Here is a 13390-nt window from a genome sequence, read left to right as displayed (position 1 = left end):
AAAAATACCAGTAAGTAAAGCAGCTACCATTTTTAAGTGCTTAGGATGGTGTCAAGCTTATTGAACATGTTTTTCCTACTGCTCAAAACCTGAAATATTATAATCTCCCTCTTACTGACAAGAAAGAGAAACTCAAAATGGTTAACTGAACTACTTAAGATCATATAAGAAGATACAGAACTATGAATAAAGCCAAATCACTTTGTCTCCAGAATTCACGCTACTTACAGAATGGGACAGAAAGAACCTCATAAAGTGGAGAACTCAATCCTGGAATAATTATAAGCCTCTTTCCTTTCTGCTCTCTCCTCACCTTCCCTTCCCTACAACTTTTCTTGATCATTTGTACTTTCTCTTCATCTCTACCCCACTGTCTTTTTATTTTCCATTCCCTCTTCCACTTCTCTGTCCTGTTTTCTAGCTTCTCATCTTTTGTAGATACTTATAATGTACATGGAATTTTCTTAATGTATGCCTCTCCTCTGTATTCTTTGGCCTTTTTAAATATTTTGACCTCTTTCAGAACACAATTTATGTGTATTAGTTTTATTTCCATTCTAGGCACAACCATCTGACAAAGCTGGGCACCTACTATCAGCCAAAGAATTTACAATCATATCATTTCTTTTCACACAGCTAATTGTGAAGTTAAACATAACCTCCATGTTAAGACCTACAGCTAGTATGAAACAAAAAATAGATTAATAAAATATTTTACAAAAACAAATTAGTGGTGGAAGGTATTATAAAAGTAGTGACAATAATTTCCATGATTTCTTCTCACTGTCTTCCAGTATTTTCTCATTATTCAGCTTGATTAAGTTCCATGAGAAATTTCTCCTCCTCTATTAGAATCAGCTTTTCCTGCGCCAAACTGGCAAAACTCTAAATGAAGATGTCAAGAGTTAAGGCCAAATTTGAGTATAAATATATAACACTGTAGTCCTTTACAGAATGCATTTTTTTTTCCTTTGGAAATTTTTGAGTAGGAATTTTTCTATCCTTACAATATCCCTTATTTCCACCTGGAAACTTGCTAAAAATTATGAGACTTTTATGAAAACCCTGACCCAGGCTGGTTAAAAAGAGAGCTAAATTTTACATCTATGGTGTGTCACAGCATTTGTCATCTAATGTTGAAATGGTGTGCCTTTGTTTTTTTCCTCTACTACCAGAATATAATAGGGGCTAGGGTTGTAGCTCCTGGTAGAGCACTTGCCTAGCACATGTTAGGCATTGTATTCCATCCTCAGCACCGAATAGAAACAAAGGTCCATCAACTAAAAAAACTAAAAAAAAAAAAAAAACATATTTAAAACTAAAACAACTAAAAAAATTTAAAAACATGTATATCTTTGTAGAACTTCACAAGGTTTATTTATCTCTGTGTCTCCATGAGTTAGCCATTTGCCTTCCCTCAGTATAAAGTCAACATAATGAGCCAAAATAAGGAGCTTTCCTTTGACATCAGTCCCTCCCATTGCTGCCTTCTTTTCCTTAGGATTTCAAAAACTATTCTCTCTACCACTCCATCCCCAACAAAATCCTCCCTTTTCTTCAGATAATTTCTCCCTTTGAGTCTACCGTTTATAATACATAATATACTTATTCAATGGTTATTAATGGACTCTTCCAATTCCAGCATTTGCAATACCTTTTCTCAGTATTCTTAACAGGAGTTGATTTCTTTTCTATTGTTCAAAGTGAATTTCTTACAACATTACCATCAGTTTTTCACAATACACAGTAGCACCTAGAGGCCTATTGTCCTTCTTTCCAAAACTCCAACTAGTGGACTTCTTAGGAAGATAAATCTCTTTCTTGGCTCAAAAACAGAAAAAAAAAAAACAAAGAAAGTATCAGTAGTTTCTTTCAAATTCAGAATAAAAGAGACAGAAAGAAGGCTGGAGTGTGGCTCAGTGGTAGAGCACTTGCCTGGCATATATGAGGCACTGGGTTCAATCTTCAGCACCATATAAAAATAAATAAACAAACAAACAAATAAATAAAAATAAAGATATTTGTGTTCATTAAAAAAAGAAAGAAAGAAAAAGAAAAATAGATATAGAGAGAAGACACATATTCTGTGCCCAATGTTGACTCAACTATTTCTGCCTTAGGTTCTATCTTGTGATTCATCCATTTACCAGATGTTCAGATCCTTATTCTTTCAAATCATCCTTTGAATAAAAAAAGATATATTTTCTAAAATTCACTATAGTTGACAATATAGGAATATGCAAACTATTAATAGCAAGTATGATGAAAATACAGAATACTTATTTTTTAGAGTGATTGTATACTCTAACAGACACATGTTTTGGAAATGAAAAATCTTAGGTTAAAATCCTGGCAGAGCTATCTGTTAGATGTATACTCAAGTTACTTTATTTCTCTCAGTCTTCAGTTTTTCATCTATAAAATGATGATAATAAAACTTGGCCCACAGGACTCCTATTATGATTAAAGAAAATAATGTCTGGCATGTAGAACATGTAATAATAAATAATAGCTTTTTTTCTATTACAATATCATTCCTGTAAGCAAGGGTTGAAGGGTAAGAGATGGAGTGAAAAATAACTGAGATCTGAGGGAAGTGAAAGACAAGGTAAGGAAGGTTTTTTAGACCGTTCTCAAGATCTTTTTCTTTGGTTTTTCTTACTTGGCAGACACAGAAAGATCCACTTGCTAGTGGTCTGACATCAAAGAATCCCCCTTTGTCTCCTTTTCTCTGTGGGACTTGTATCCTCTCACAGAAAGCTCTCCACATTAAATGCCTTCAGCAATTCTATACTACAGTCCATCTGAATGGCCAGGCCCCTTGCAGTGCTAGGTGACCAGAAGAAAATGGAGTCAGCAGCTCTGTCCTTGGTTCAACTACCCTATTTCAATGGCTTATGTTACAATAAAATTCTGCAAAGTGGTAGGAAGCCCTTTCCCTAAGAGCTTAACCCCAGCCTCATAACCTATAGCATAGCACTGGAGTAAAAAGTTAAGAGTTCTTGCTACTGCAACGAAGATAGGTATTTCTTAATGCCTTATAGAAGGGTATGCTCTAGTAAAAAATGGGGAAGGTATACCCCAGGGATATCTGGAGAAATGTGCTTGTCATAAGGGAGAAGATACTATTTACATCTATAGGTTAAATCCATGAATGCTACTATGTCCCCCACAATGCACAAGACAGTCTCCCCATTCCAGGGGATGATCTAGCCTCAAATGTCAATACTGCTGAGATTGAGAAACCCTGCTTCAAATGACCTGCCCACTTAGCACTATTACTTCTACTTCAAGTTGGAACCTGGGAATCTCCATCTCACATAAAGTTTCTTGTTTCAGCTGAAGTTGACTTCCTTTCTTCTTAAGCAGAATGTGACTCTGTTTTGTTTCTTCCTTCTTCTTCTTACTTTCCGAGGGTCCCATGCTTATTTTTGTCCACTATCTCTGGATCAGAGTGGACACTTGTCATTTTTGAGCAGAAATGAAAGTAAGATCTCAAATTCTAGTTAGATCCATCTAATAAAACCATGTTGTACATTAGAATTCTAGAAATTTAAGGGTCTGAATGTATCATACACTTCCAAAATTTAAAACCACAGAAAGCAGTGGTCATCCTCAGTGGAAAAACAAATTTAAAAGGTCTTAAATTTCAAAATGTTATGATGAAATTAAGGAGATTTTCTTATTTATTGTACTTTTTTGTCCTTTCAATGTACCATTATGATTTGAGAATTCATATAGTGAAAATGACGTATGAGCACTCATTTAATAATATGTGCTATCTTTGTTCCTTTCTTCTCCAAAGAATCATTCTGGAATCCTCTGAGTACATTATGTGCAAATTGTGTCTTGTGAACTGGTTCATCAAACTGAGGTCCAAAAAGTGAAAGGACTCATTCTAGGTTACATGGCTAACTGGTATATGAATCTTTTGATATTTATTTACCCCAATTCACTGTTACTTTCATTAGATGTGAGACAAGAAGATGACATATTGATTCCAGGGCATTCACACTATTCCATGTATTTCCATTTCCTTCAATTACTTTTTTATAATTCAAATATGCACACTCTGACATAGGAATAACTATACACTATTATGATATATGCTATTCTCTTGAATTTTTTCTCATATAATAGATTTATAACAGAAGCTTTAACCCACATGTGCATGTCCAAACGTCTATATTTTTGTTAAGACTTCCCTATATATGTATATCATTAACTGAGGAAGAGTTTTACTGATGTTTATGGCATTACTGAGTTTGATTGATCCACAGTATTTTATGTTGCTATAAGAATTCTTCTGGGTTCTTTTATAGGGGAATATAACTTATTTCACTAAAATACTTCTGTTCTCATAGTTTTTCCTGTATGATGTTCTGGATCATTAGATACAGTCTATTGTTGTCTTACTTATCTTGGGTCCATTGAAAGCAGAATTTAAGATTAAGAATAAAAATAGAGAAAAGAAGAAGAGGCAGAGAAAGAAGCAACATGTGCAGCAAAGTAGCCGTGTGCTGCTCTCTGGCCACCATTTTACAAGGAGCTGTGAGGCATCATAATCATGTTTTAATTCATTTCTAATTTTCTAACTTCGCTGCTGTTTAATTTAGGATATTTCTAAATTTTTAAAAAGATATGAAGGTAATCCACTTTATTTTCAAACTCATATGCAAAATTTTTAAATACCCTGACCTATGCAGAGGAATTTGATTTGCTACTTTCCTGAAATTTCAACGTGTGCTATGCTCATATATCTCTTATCTAATGTCTTATAAGAGGGATTCTTCTGGACATGTCTGATGCTCCTGTTAGATTATAGAAACCCTATTTCAGCAAATACTTTGCTTTTTAAAATCTCTGTTTCTCCCTCAGTATCTAGAAGAGGCCCGTGCACGTTGTCCATCCTCAACATGAATTTGCTAAAAATTGTTTGTTTTAACTCTGTGTATGTTTTCTTTCAATATACAAATATACAAGCTTCCTTCCGTTTCTTCCCCCAACTCTGACTTGTCTTCTCTTTCCCTCATAACTTTCAATCCCTATTGATATAAGGCAACTGAAGAAAATGTACATAAGAAAATGTTTTTCTTACATAAAGCTTTAAAATTTCTTGCCAAAAGGAATAAGGTGATGTAGTTACAAGCACAGCAGTCAAGCCCATGTTTCTAGTCTTTTCTCGGATACTAATTAGCTAAACAACCTTGAGAAAGTCATCTTCCCTTACTAGGCCTTCATTTTCTTATCTTTAAAATGAGCTATAGTGCTTTCTATATGAGCTACCTCACAGGACTGTTTGAAAGAACAAACATTATCACGTAAATACATTTTGGAGGTGCAGAACACCATATAATTGGGAACACTATCATGAATAGAAAATAATAGTGTCTCTGAGTAGGGCAGTACTTTGAAGGCATTTAGCCCCATCCTCCTATGTTAGTGATGAGGGGACTTTGGATGCTGAAAGGTTATAGAATGTATTCAAAGTCATAGAACTGGTGGAGGCCAGAGCTAACAAAAGAACACAGGCATGGAATTACCCAGTTCTATAATACCCCTAGCCCTCCTGCTCACCTGATCTGTCCAGATTATTAAATTATTTCCGTTCTTTTACGCCAGAGGCACTCACTTTCTAACTTACTTTCTATGGCTCATGTTTATCATTCTCTGATTTCTTGAAGAGGTCAGCATATGGTCATTGGCATTTGTGTAGATGCTTTCTATCCCCTTTTTGAGTTTTACTTTTAAAAAGTGTCAGATAGACCTCAGGTAGCTGAGGTCTTCTGCACCCACATTGGCTGGCATATTCTTCCTCTGGCCGGGCCGTGCAAAGCCAACCCACTTTGAAAATCATAAGTAGGCTCCTTGAGTTTTCCGATTCGATAACCTTCCCTTCCACTCCATGTGAGTTATTCTTTCTAGATAAAATGTACTTGCCAGCTGTTTGTGCTTTTGTAAAACAGAAGCCATTCTTGTGCCTTACAGTTGCCAACTGCCTCATTTGGTCATGTCATCAGCCCTGCTCCCTTCTCTGGATCCTTTTTGTTAACTTATAATTAATATATTTCCACAGATGAAGTATGAGTCCCAATTTCTCTAGACTGGGTACTCAAAGTGCACAATATTTTAAGCAGTAAAATTAAGTGCAGATGTTACCAACAAATTCTGGCCTTCTGACTTCTTGACAAGTGTTTTTTCCTCCCTTTTTCATACATATTGTCCTTCATTATTTAGTGTTATCATTAGTGTGATTATTATTTTCAAGAACATGAAAAATAAAGATGCCTTATTATCGCAACTCAATTTGTATTTTCTCATTCTTTAAGAGGATGTTATATTAGTTGCTTGAGGCTCATGAACCTATTATTTCTTTTAACAGTGAAAAAAACATCAGAAAATGCAAGCGATTTCCTTTGGCAGTAGTCAGATGAAACTCATATATACAAAATGGAATGAAAAACTGTTTGATGAGCTGGACTTGAGGCAGGAGGACAGGCATCATATATCTCATTGTTTTATTTGCCTTCCTTGGTCCTCCAATAACTATTCCCAATTTTGTTTTGCATCATCTATTCCCTCAAAATATACTCCTTAGGGTTTTATATTTATAGGCCCTGCTTTTCTTTTCATTCCTTTTATGTTCTTTTTTTTTCTTCCCTTTTCTTCCTTTCCCAATTATTCTATGGAGGTTTTTATTGACTTTAGCCTTTGATAGCTCTATGTATTTGAAAGCAGCCATTCACCACCTCCTCTGGAGAAGTACCAATAAAGTGCAAAACCATTATTACAAAACTGTTTCTCAAAGTTTTGTCACATCCCAGACAGTTTCATGAAGATATGCTGAAAGGATTTGTTTTGTTTGTTTTTGCTTTAGGGATTGCTAATGGCAACAGGCATTCCTGAAAGGGGCTGTAAATCTGTGAGTTATAGTAAGGCATCTTATTTGTTTCTGGGGGGTGTTTGTTTTCTCTGGGCCAAAAAATTCAAAGTTTGGTTCAGAACTGTTTTCTAATGTCCCATGCCATCTCAGAAAAGTAGGGCATATTTTCCTGTTTGAAGTATTAAAAACTTTCTCAACTGGTTTTAAATTATTCCCAAGTCTAATAGTATTGCATTAAACAGAAGGAGAGGAAGAGGAAGAGAGAGAGAGAGAGAGAGAGAGAGAGAGAGAGAGAGAGAGAGAGAGAAAGCAAGGGAAAACAAGAAATAGACTTCACATTTTCAAGGCAGCAATTTGCAGAAACCCATTATGAAATGGAGGGAAACAATTAGAATTGCTCAAGGTAGACCATTTAAATGTACAAACCCTCAAAAGAATGCTCAGTGGGTCAGATCTCCTTTTAGGAAACTCTGCAGTGTGAAGACAAACCCTGGGAATCCTGCTTCAGGAGCTGGGCCTCTGATCAGAAAGAATTAACAGTCCAGAGGCTATGTTACACTTTCTGTCAAGGAAGATGTCTGGATTTATTTTGAGTGTAAGATGATTTACTTTGTGTTTGTTTATTCATTCATCACTATTTGGGAAATTCTGATTCAGAAGCCTAAAAATATCCGTAAGAGGCATTAGTCTGTTGGTTAGCAAAGCTGGAACTCAAGAGAAGATCAGGAGTGGAGGTGCAATTTTAACAAAAATGTGTCTGTGCTATTTCTATATGAGGTCCACCTTGAGGGGAGGATCAGAAAACCTGGGGATGCAAAAGAAAAAAAAAAGGAAGACAGTTTTTGATCTGAGAAAGGTTAGGTTTAATTACATTGGTGAGCAATTTTGAGCGATAACCAAAGGGAAAAGAGAAGTCAGATGGACTTAAAAAAATACAAGAAAAATAGAAGAGCAACATGAAATTAACAAAAGAAGGTATGATTAGGAAGGAATTTGTAAACTGTATTAATCTTTCATATAATATTTTAGGAAGGTCAATAGTAAAAGGAAGATACTAAATTTGGGGTAATTAAGATGACACATTTTATTTTGCAGATATACAATTCTTTATACATGCTAGGACACCGTCAGTAACAAAAATAGTTGTCCACAAGACGTCAAACTTCTCTAAATTATACAGGTTTTTTTTGACATTACAGATTATTTTTTTGTTGGCAAATAGTTCTGAAAATGTAAATTCAAAAGGATAATCAGGAACATTTTAATTACATCCCCCACGCAAGACATAAAACAAACCCTGAGAGGAGTTACAAATGTGTTAATTATTATACATAAAAAATAAATAACAATTCAAGGTAAAAACTGTAAGTTTATGTTCAGGAGCATTCTTATTAAATCCACTGATCCTTTTATTCCATGCATATCTGTTGAGATGGCCCTTAAGAATCCAAATCTAGAATTATCTGTTTATGTAATTTGATGACTTCTAATCCATAAGGAGCCTTAGAGTTGACTAATTTTTTTTCCTAAGTGTGTTCTTTCTATCTAAGCACCTTAAAGAAGGGGTCAGAGGACATAATTTTTCTTTGTATAGTCTCTAATTCTGAAAGCATGCTACAAAAACAAATAATTTTGTTTTCATAATTTCCTTATAAATAAAACAAGTTATATATATATAATATTGCATATTATTATTACTAATAATATATTACATTATATTTTATATATTTATATATTATTATATACCACATTACATTATATATTAGTGTATTAGTATATATAATCATATAAACAAACAGATATAAAAAAATATATGTCCTCTAAATGTATGGTCATCGTCTCATCAATATGTTTTTACCTCTATGTAATTACTTATCTCAAGCAGTTTGCTGCTAAACTATAGAAGGAAGTAGCTTTGCTAACTGATAAATCAAACTGCATATAGTTGCTTTGATATGATCATTTTTATTCAGCAGGTTGTCTGCAGAAAATAGTTTTTTTTTAATTTGCCCACTTCAAAATGTAAACCCATTGTTTTGTATATTTTTGTTTTCATTTATCAGGGAGAACACTTAATGAGGTCCCTCGACTATCAGTCCATTCTTGATTTTCTCTCTAAAACAATTTCTATTTCTGGTGTAAGGTAGGCAAACAAACTGTCTCATTGTACATTCATTTGTTTTTGTGCCCATTCCCAGCTTATTTGAGAGTCTCCTTCTTTTCAGTCCAAATAACATCAAAGCAATCTGATTGGTCTGTTTAATTATCAATAATGCTATTGAGAAGGGTTATTATGATGGAGCATGCTATGTTCCCCATGGTGAATCTGGTCCAGTTGCATATGAATCCCAAGGACATCTTATCTGATTCATTCAATGGCTGATTTCACCTGAAGAACACTTTACTACTTATTTCATATGCACTGATTTATGAATAGCACAAATTAATAAGAAAGGAGATATTGGGAAGAACTTGATGGAACCTAGGTGCTAATTTGCTCGGAAGAAAAATCAAGCTTGTATCAGATTTCTAGTTCACCAATCCTTTCTCAAGGATGGTAATATAAATACACAGTCCTTTGTTATTGGCTTCCATCTTCCCACATATATAGTTTCAAAGATACACTTGTCTAAAGTGATCCATGTGAACAAACTTAAACAGGACTTTTGCCTTCCAACAGGGAGGAAATTCAAAGCCTTGTCTGATTACTGTATCCACAGAGAATATCACAGGCTCCTTTAAATGCTGTTTGTCTTGGAATTCACAATCTCCATATGTTGTATATTTCTCTGCTAATTCTATCATAATCCCACCCAGATGTTACCAGATCATTTATAAACTCTGGACTGCACAGTAAATTTAGCTACCAATACAACACCTTTTGTGTAGAGAAGGGAGAGCAATCAGAACACATATGAACAACAGTAAAAGCAACTAGGCATAGTTGAAAACAGCAGCCCAGATTTCTATTGCATATCTCAACACTTCAGCTCATATTTACCACTTATGTTCTCTAAGGCGAATTCTGTAATCTCATGCCTTCAGCCAGAATCTCAGTTGGCCAGAAATCTTTGTATATAATGATATGAGATAAACCCCTGTTTGCCAGGAATTCAAGGCCTTTGGGTTATTGCCTGTGCAATGTGGCTGTAGAATGCTGGCATCTTTTATCATTGATCATGGCTATATGTGTATCTGAATAGGGAATTCCCTAAGTCCCAATTCATCTGGTTCCATGGTCATTCCAAAAATTACTACATAGCACTGTAGCACCTCTGTTCATCTCTTTGTAGAAAATGAAAGTATTTTGAGATGACATGCAGTTCTCATTCCCACCATAATGAAATGTGTCTTTTGGGTGAGTTGAATTATCTTTCTTTTGCCTTTTATCATAACAAAAGAATGACAAGTCACAATTTTGATTTATTCATTAAGAAAAATCATGAGACAGTCAATACAACATCTCCAAACTATGATCTCAAGATTTAAATACAGGGTTGGGGTTGTAGCTCACTGGTAGAGCCCTTGTCTAGCACATGTGAGGCAGCGGGTTGTATGCTTAGCACCACATTAAAAAAATGAATAAATAAAATAAAAAGTTTTTGTATCCATCTACAACTGATAATAATAATAATAATAATAATAATAATAATAATAATAATAATAATACTGTTGTCAGGGAAGATAGCAAATGATGCTTCATAATGTAGAGGATGTCTTGGAAGACATGTTCACAAGGAAAGCCCAGTGAATTCCACTGGGATGAATCTACTGCACTTCTGGAGCAGACAGTGTTGATTGCCAATTGTAATACTCATTTTTCTCTTCTGATTTTTTAAAACAATTTCACTTTCTTTTAACTACCTGATGATAACACGGTTCCAAGTTGTTATGCCAAGTAGGGTAATTCCATTACATTTGTCAGTTATTGGTCTAAGGATGAGCATATGAACAAAGAGATCTGTGGAGGAGCTTCTAGGGAAGAAATGTACACATTTCTTATTCATAAAAATACTCCTGAAACTCATGACTTTTACTTCTGCTAAATATTGCTTTGTTGCCATCGGATATTTTTAATTTCAGAAGTCTTTAAAAATTTAAAGTAAGGTTGAGTTTTACTTAGAGGAAAATATTGAAGGTCCACAAATCTACCTACAGGAAATTTATATTGATCTCCTGAGGATGTGTCCAAAATGTAATATATATATATGTATATATGTGTATATATATATACATATATACATATATATATATATAATCAAGAGAAAACTGACTCTGCCTTGGAGAGTTGTAAAACATTCAAGTAATTTTTTTTAATTGAGAATTAAATAGATGTTTATCAAGTGCAAGAATGGCAGGAAAAAGAGATTCATATAGAAGGAATAGAACATTCAAAGGTGCAGAGGCTTAAAAGAGCATATTAGAGGAAGTATGTCAGGGAATTATTTCTGGGTAGGTAAATGAAGCTAGAGAAGTTGATGGAGGGCATATCCAAGAAGTTATTTTATATGGTGGTTCGAAGAGTGTGAAATTAAAAAGCATCTGATGAGGAACAACTGGAAGAGCTTCAAAATTGCATATAGAGATTCACTTCTAGAAATTTTTTTAAGAGAACAGAAAATGTGGACTGAAGAAACAAGGAAAACCATTGACAGACAGCTGACACAGTAAAATAGAAGTATGGGGGAGCTGGGGATGTGATTCAAGCAGTAATGTGCTCGACTGGCATGCACAGGGCACTGGGTTCGATGCTCAACACCACATAAAAATAAAATAAAGATGTTGTGTCCACCGAAACAGAAAAAAAAAATATTTTAAAAAATTCTCTCTCTCTTTCTCTCTCTCTAAAAAAAAAATAGAAGTATGGGAACTGACAAAAGACACTGGTTTCACTTAATTCACTGACCACATTCTTCTTCTTCTTCTTCTTCTTCTTCTTCTTCTTCTTCTTCTTCTTCTTCTTCTTCTTCTTCTTCTTCTTCTTCTTCTTCTTCTTCTTATTCTTCTTCTTCTTCTTCTCCTCCTCCTCCTCCTCCTCCTCCTCCTCCTCCTCCTCCTCCTCCTCCTCCTCCTCTTCTTCTTCTTCTTCTTCTTCTTCTTTTTAGAGAAAAGTTTGCATTTTGCAGCTGATCCAAAGTGGAATTGAAACCTTCTTTGGTTCTACCAATTTCCATTTGGCAGGTCTTCATAAAATTTTCACAAATAGTTTACGACTTCAATCTAGCATCACTAACAAATCTAATTTTGGGTGTCCTTTCAACATTCTTAAAGAACAACATGAATTGTCTTTATGCTGTTTTTCCTCTCTCCTAAATTACATTGAAAAGCTTCTGCCAAAAGCATAAAATCATCATTTAAAAAAAATTCAGTAGGCCCATCTGTTGCAGAAGTGTTCCCTTCCCTGAAGACCGCTAATACGTTTTTCTCCCTCTCCAGCAGTCAATGTTGCTTCTAAATTCCCCAATAGAGTCTTCAAGAAATTTTCAAATTCTTCCCCAACCTTTTCTGTCTCACTCTCTAAAACATGGACAAGATTTAGGTGTGGAGGATGGAAATGACTTCCCAATCACTTCAGTATTTCTTTCAAGTTAGATATAACTTTTTGTCTTTTACAATCAAAGTATTCAACATTTCTTCCCCTGAATCTGACAGAAAATTTGCTTTCTGCATAGGGTAATCAAACAGATGTTGATGAACAGAAGTGACTGCTCTGGAATGAGAAGCCAAGGTCCTCATCCCTAACTTTAAAGAGCATCTTTCCAGGTGCTTTGTCACATGCCTCTGACAGTGAGAAGCTGAACAAATATGGTCATTTGAAGCCCTCTTCCGCATGCTACAGTTGTTTGGCATCTTGGAATTTTATCCCCCAAAATACAAATCTTGCTTCTAACAACTGAACAGGCCTCCTTACTATGCCTTGCTTCTAAATAAGTGGCCTGTATACTCATCTCTAAGGCCGAGGGGTGGCCAAAGTGCAGCTAGCTGTTTATAACAAATATTGAAGGAATTTGATGTTCAGTTTTCCTGCCCACTGTCACACTCTTGGAAAATATCACTGAAGAGTCAGAGAATTTTAAATTTAAAATAACCTTTCAGGTTCTTTTAAAGGTATATTTTTCAAAGTAGAAGTCCAGATATAATTTGCCAATTTATTAGCTTGATTCTTAAAAATATAAAATTTTAAACTCATGTGATTCTTCATGTGTATTCTTTCCCCCAAATAAAATAATGTAGAAAAAGCATATAATAGAGTATGAGTTGATTGACTATAGTTAGCTTCCTTGTTCTAAGTTGTGTGTATGTGTGTGTGTCTATGTGTGTGCGTGTGTGTGAGAGAGAGACAGAGAGAGAGAGAGACAGAAAGAAAGAAAGAGAGAGAGAAAGGGAGAGAGACAGTAGGAATTTAATCTAGGGGTACTCAACACTGAGATACATCCATAACTCATAACTCTTTTTCTTTCTTTCTTTTTTTTAAATTTAAGACAGGATTGTGCTAAGCTTCCCAGG

Source organism: Spermophilus citellus (genome assembly GCF_964194105.1).
Source record: "Spermophilus citellus genome assembly, chromosome: 12".
NCBI lineage: Eukaryota > Metazoa > Chordata > Mammalia > Rodentia > Sciuridae > Spermophilus > Spermophilus citellus.
The sequence above is the reverse complement of the archived record's forward strand: the minus strand, read 5'-3'. Positions refer to the sequence as shown.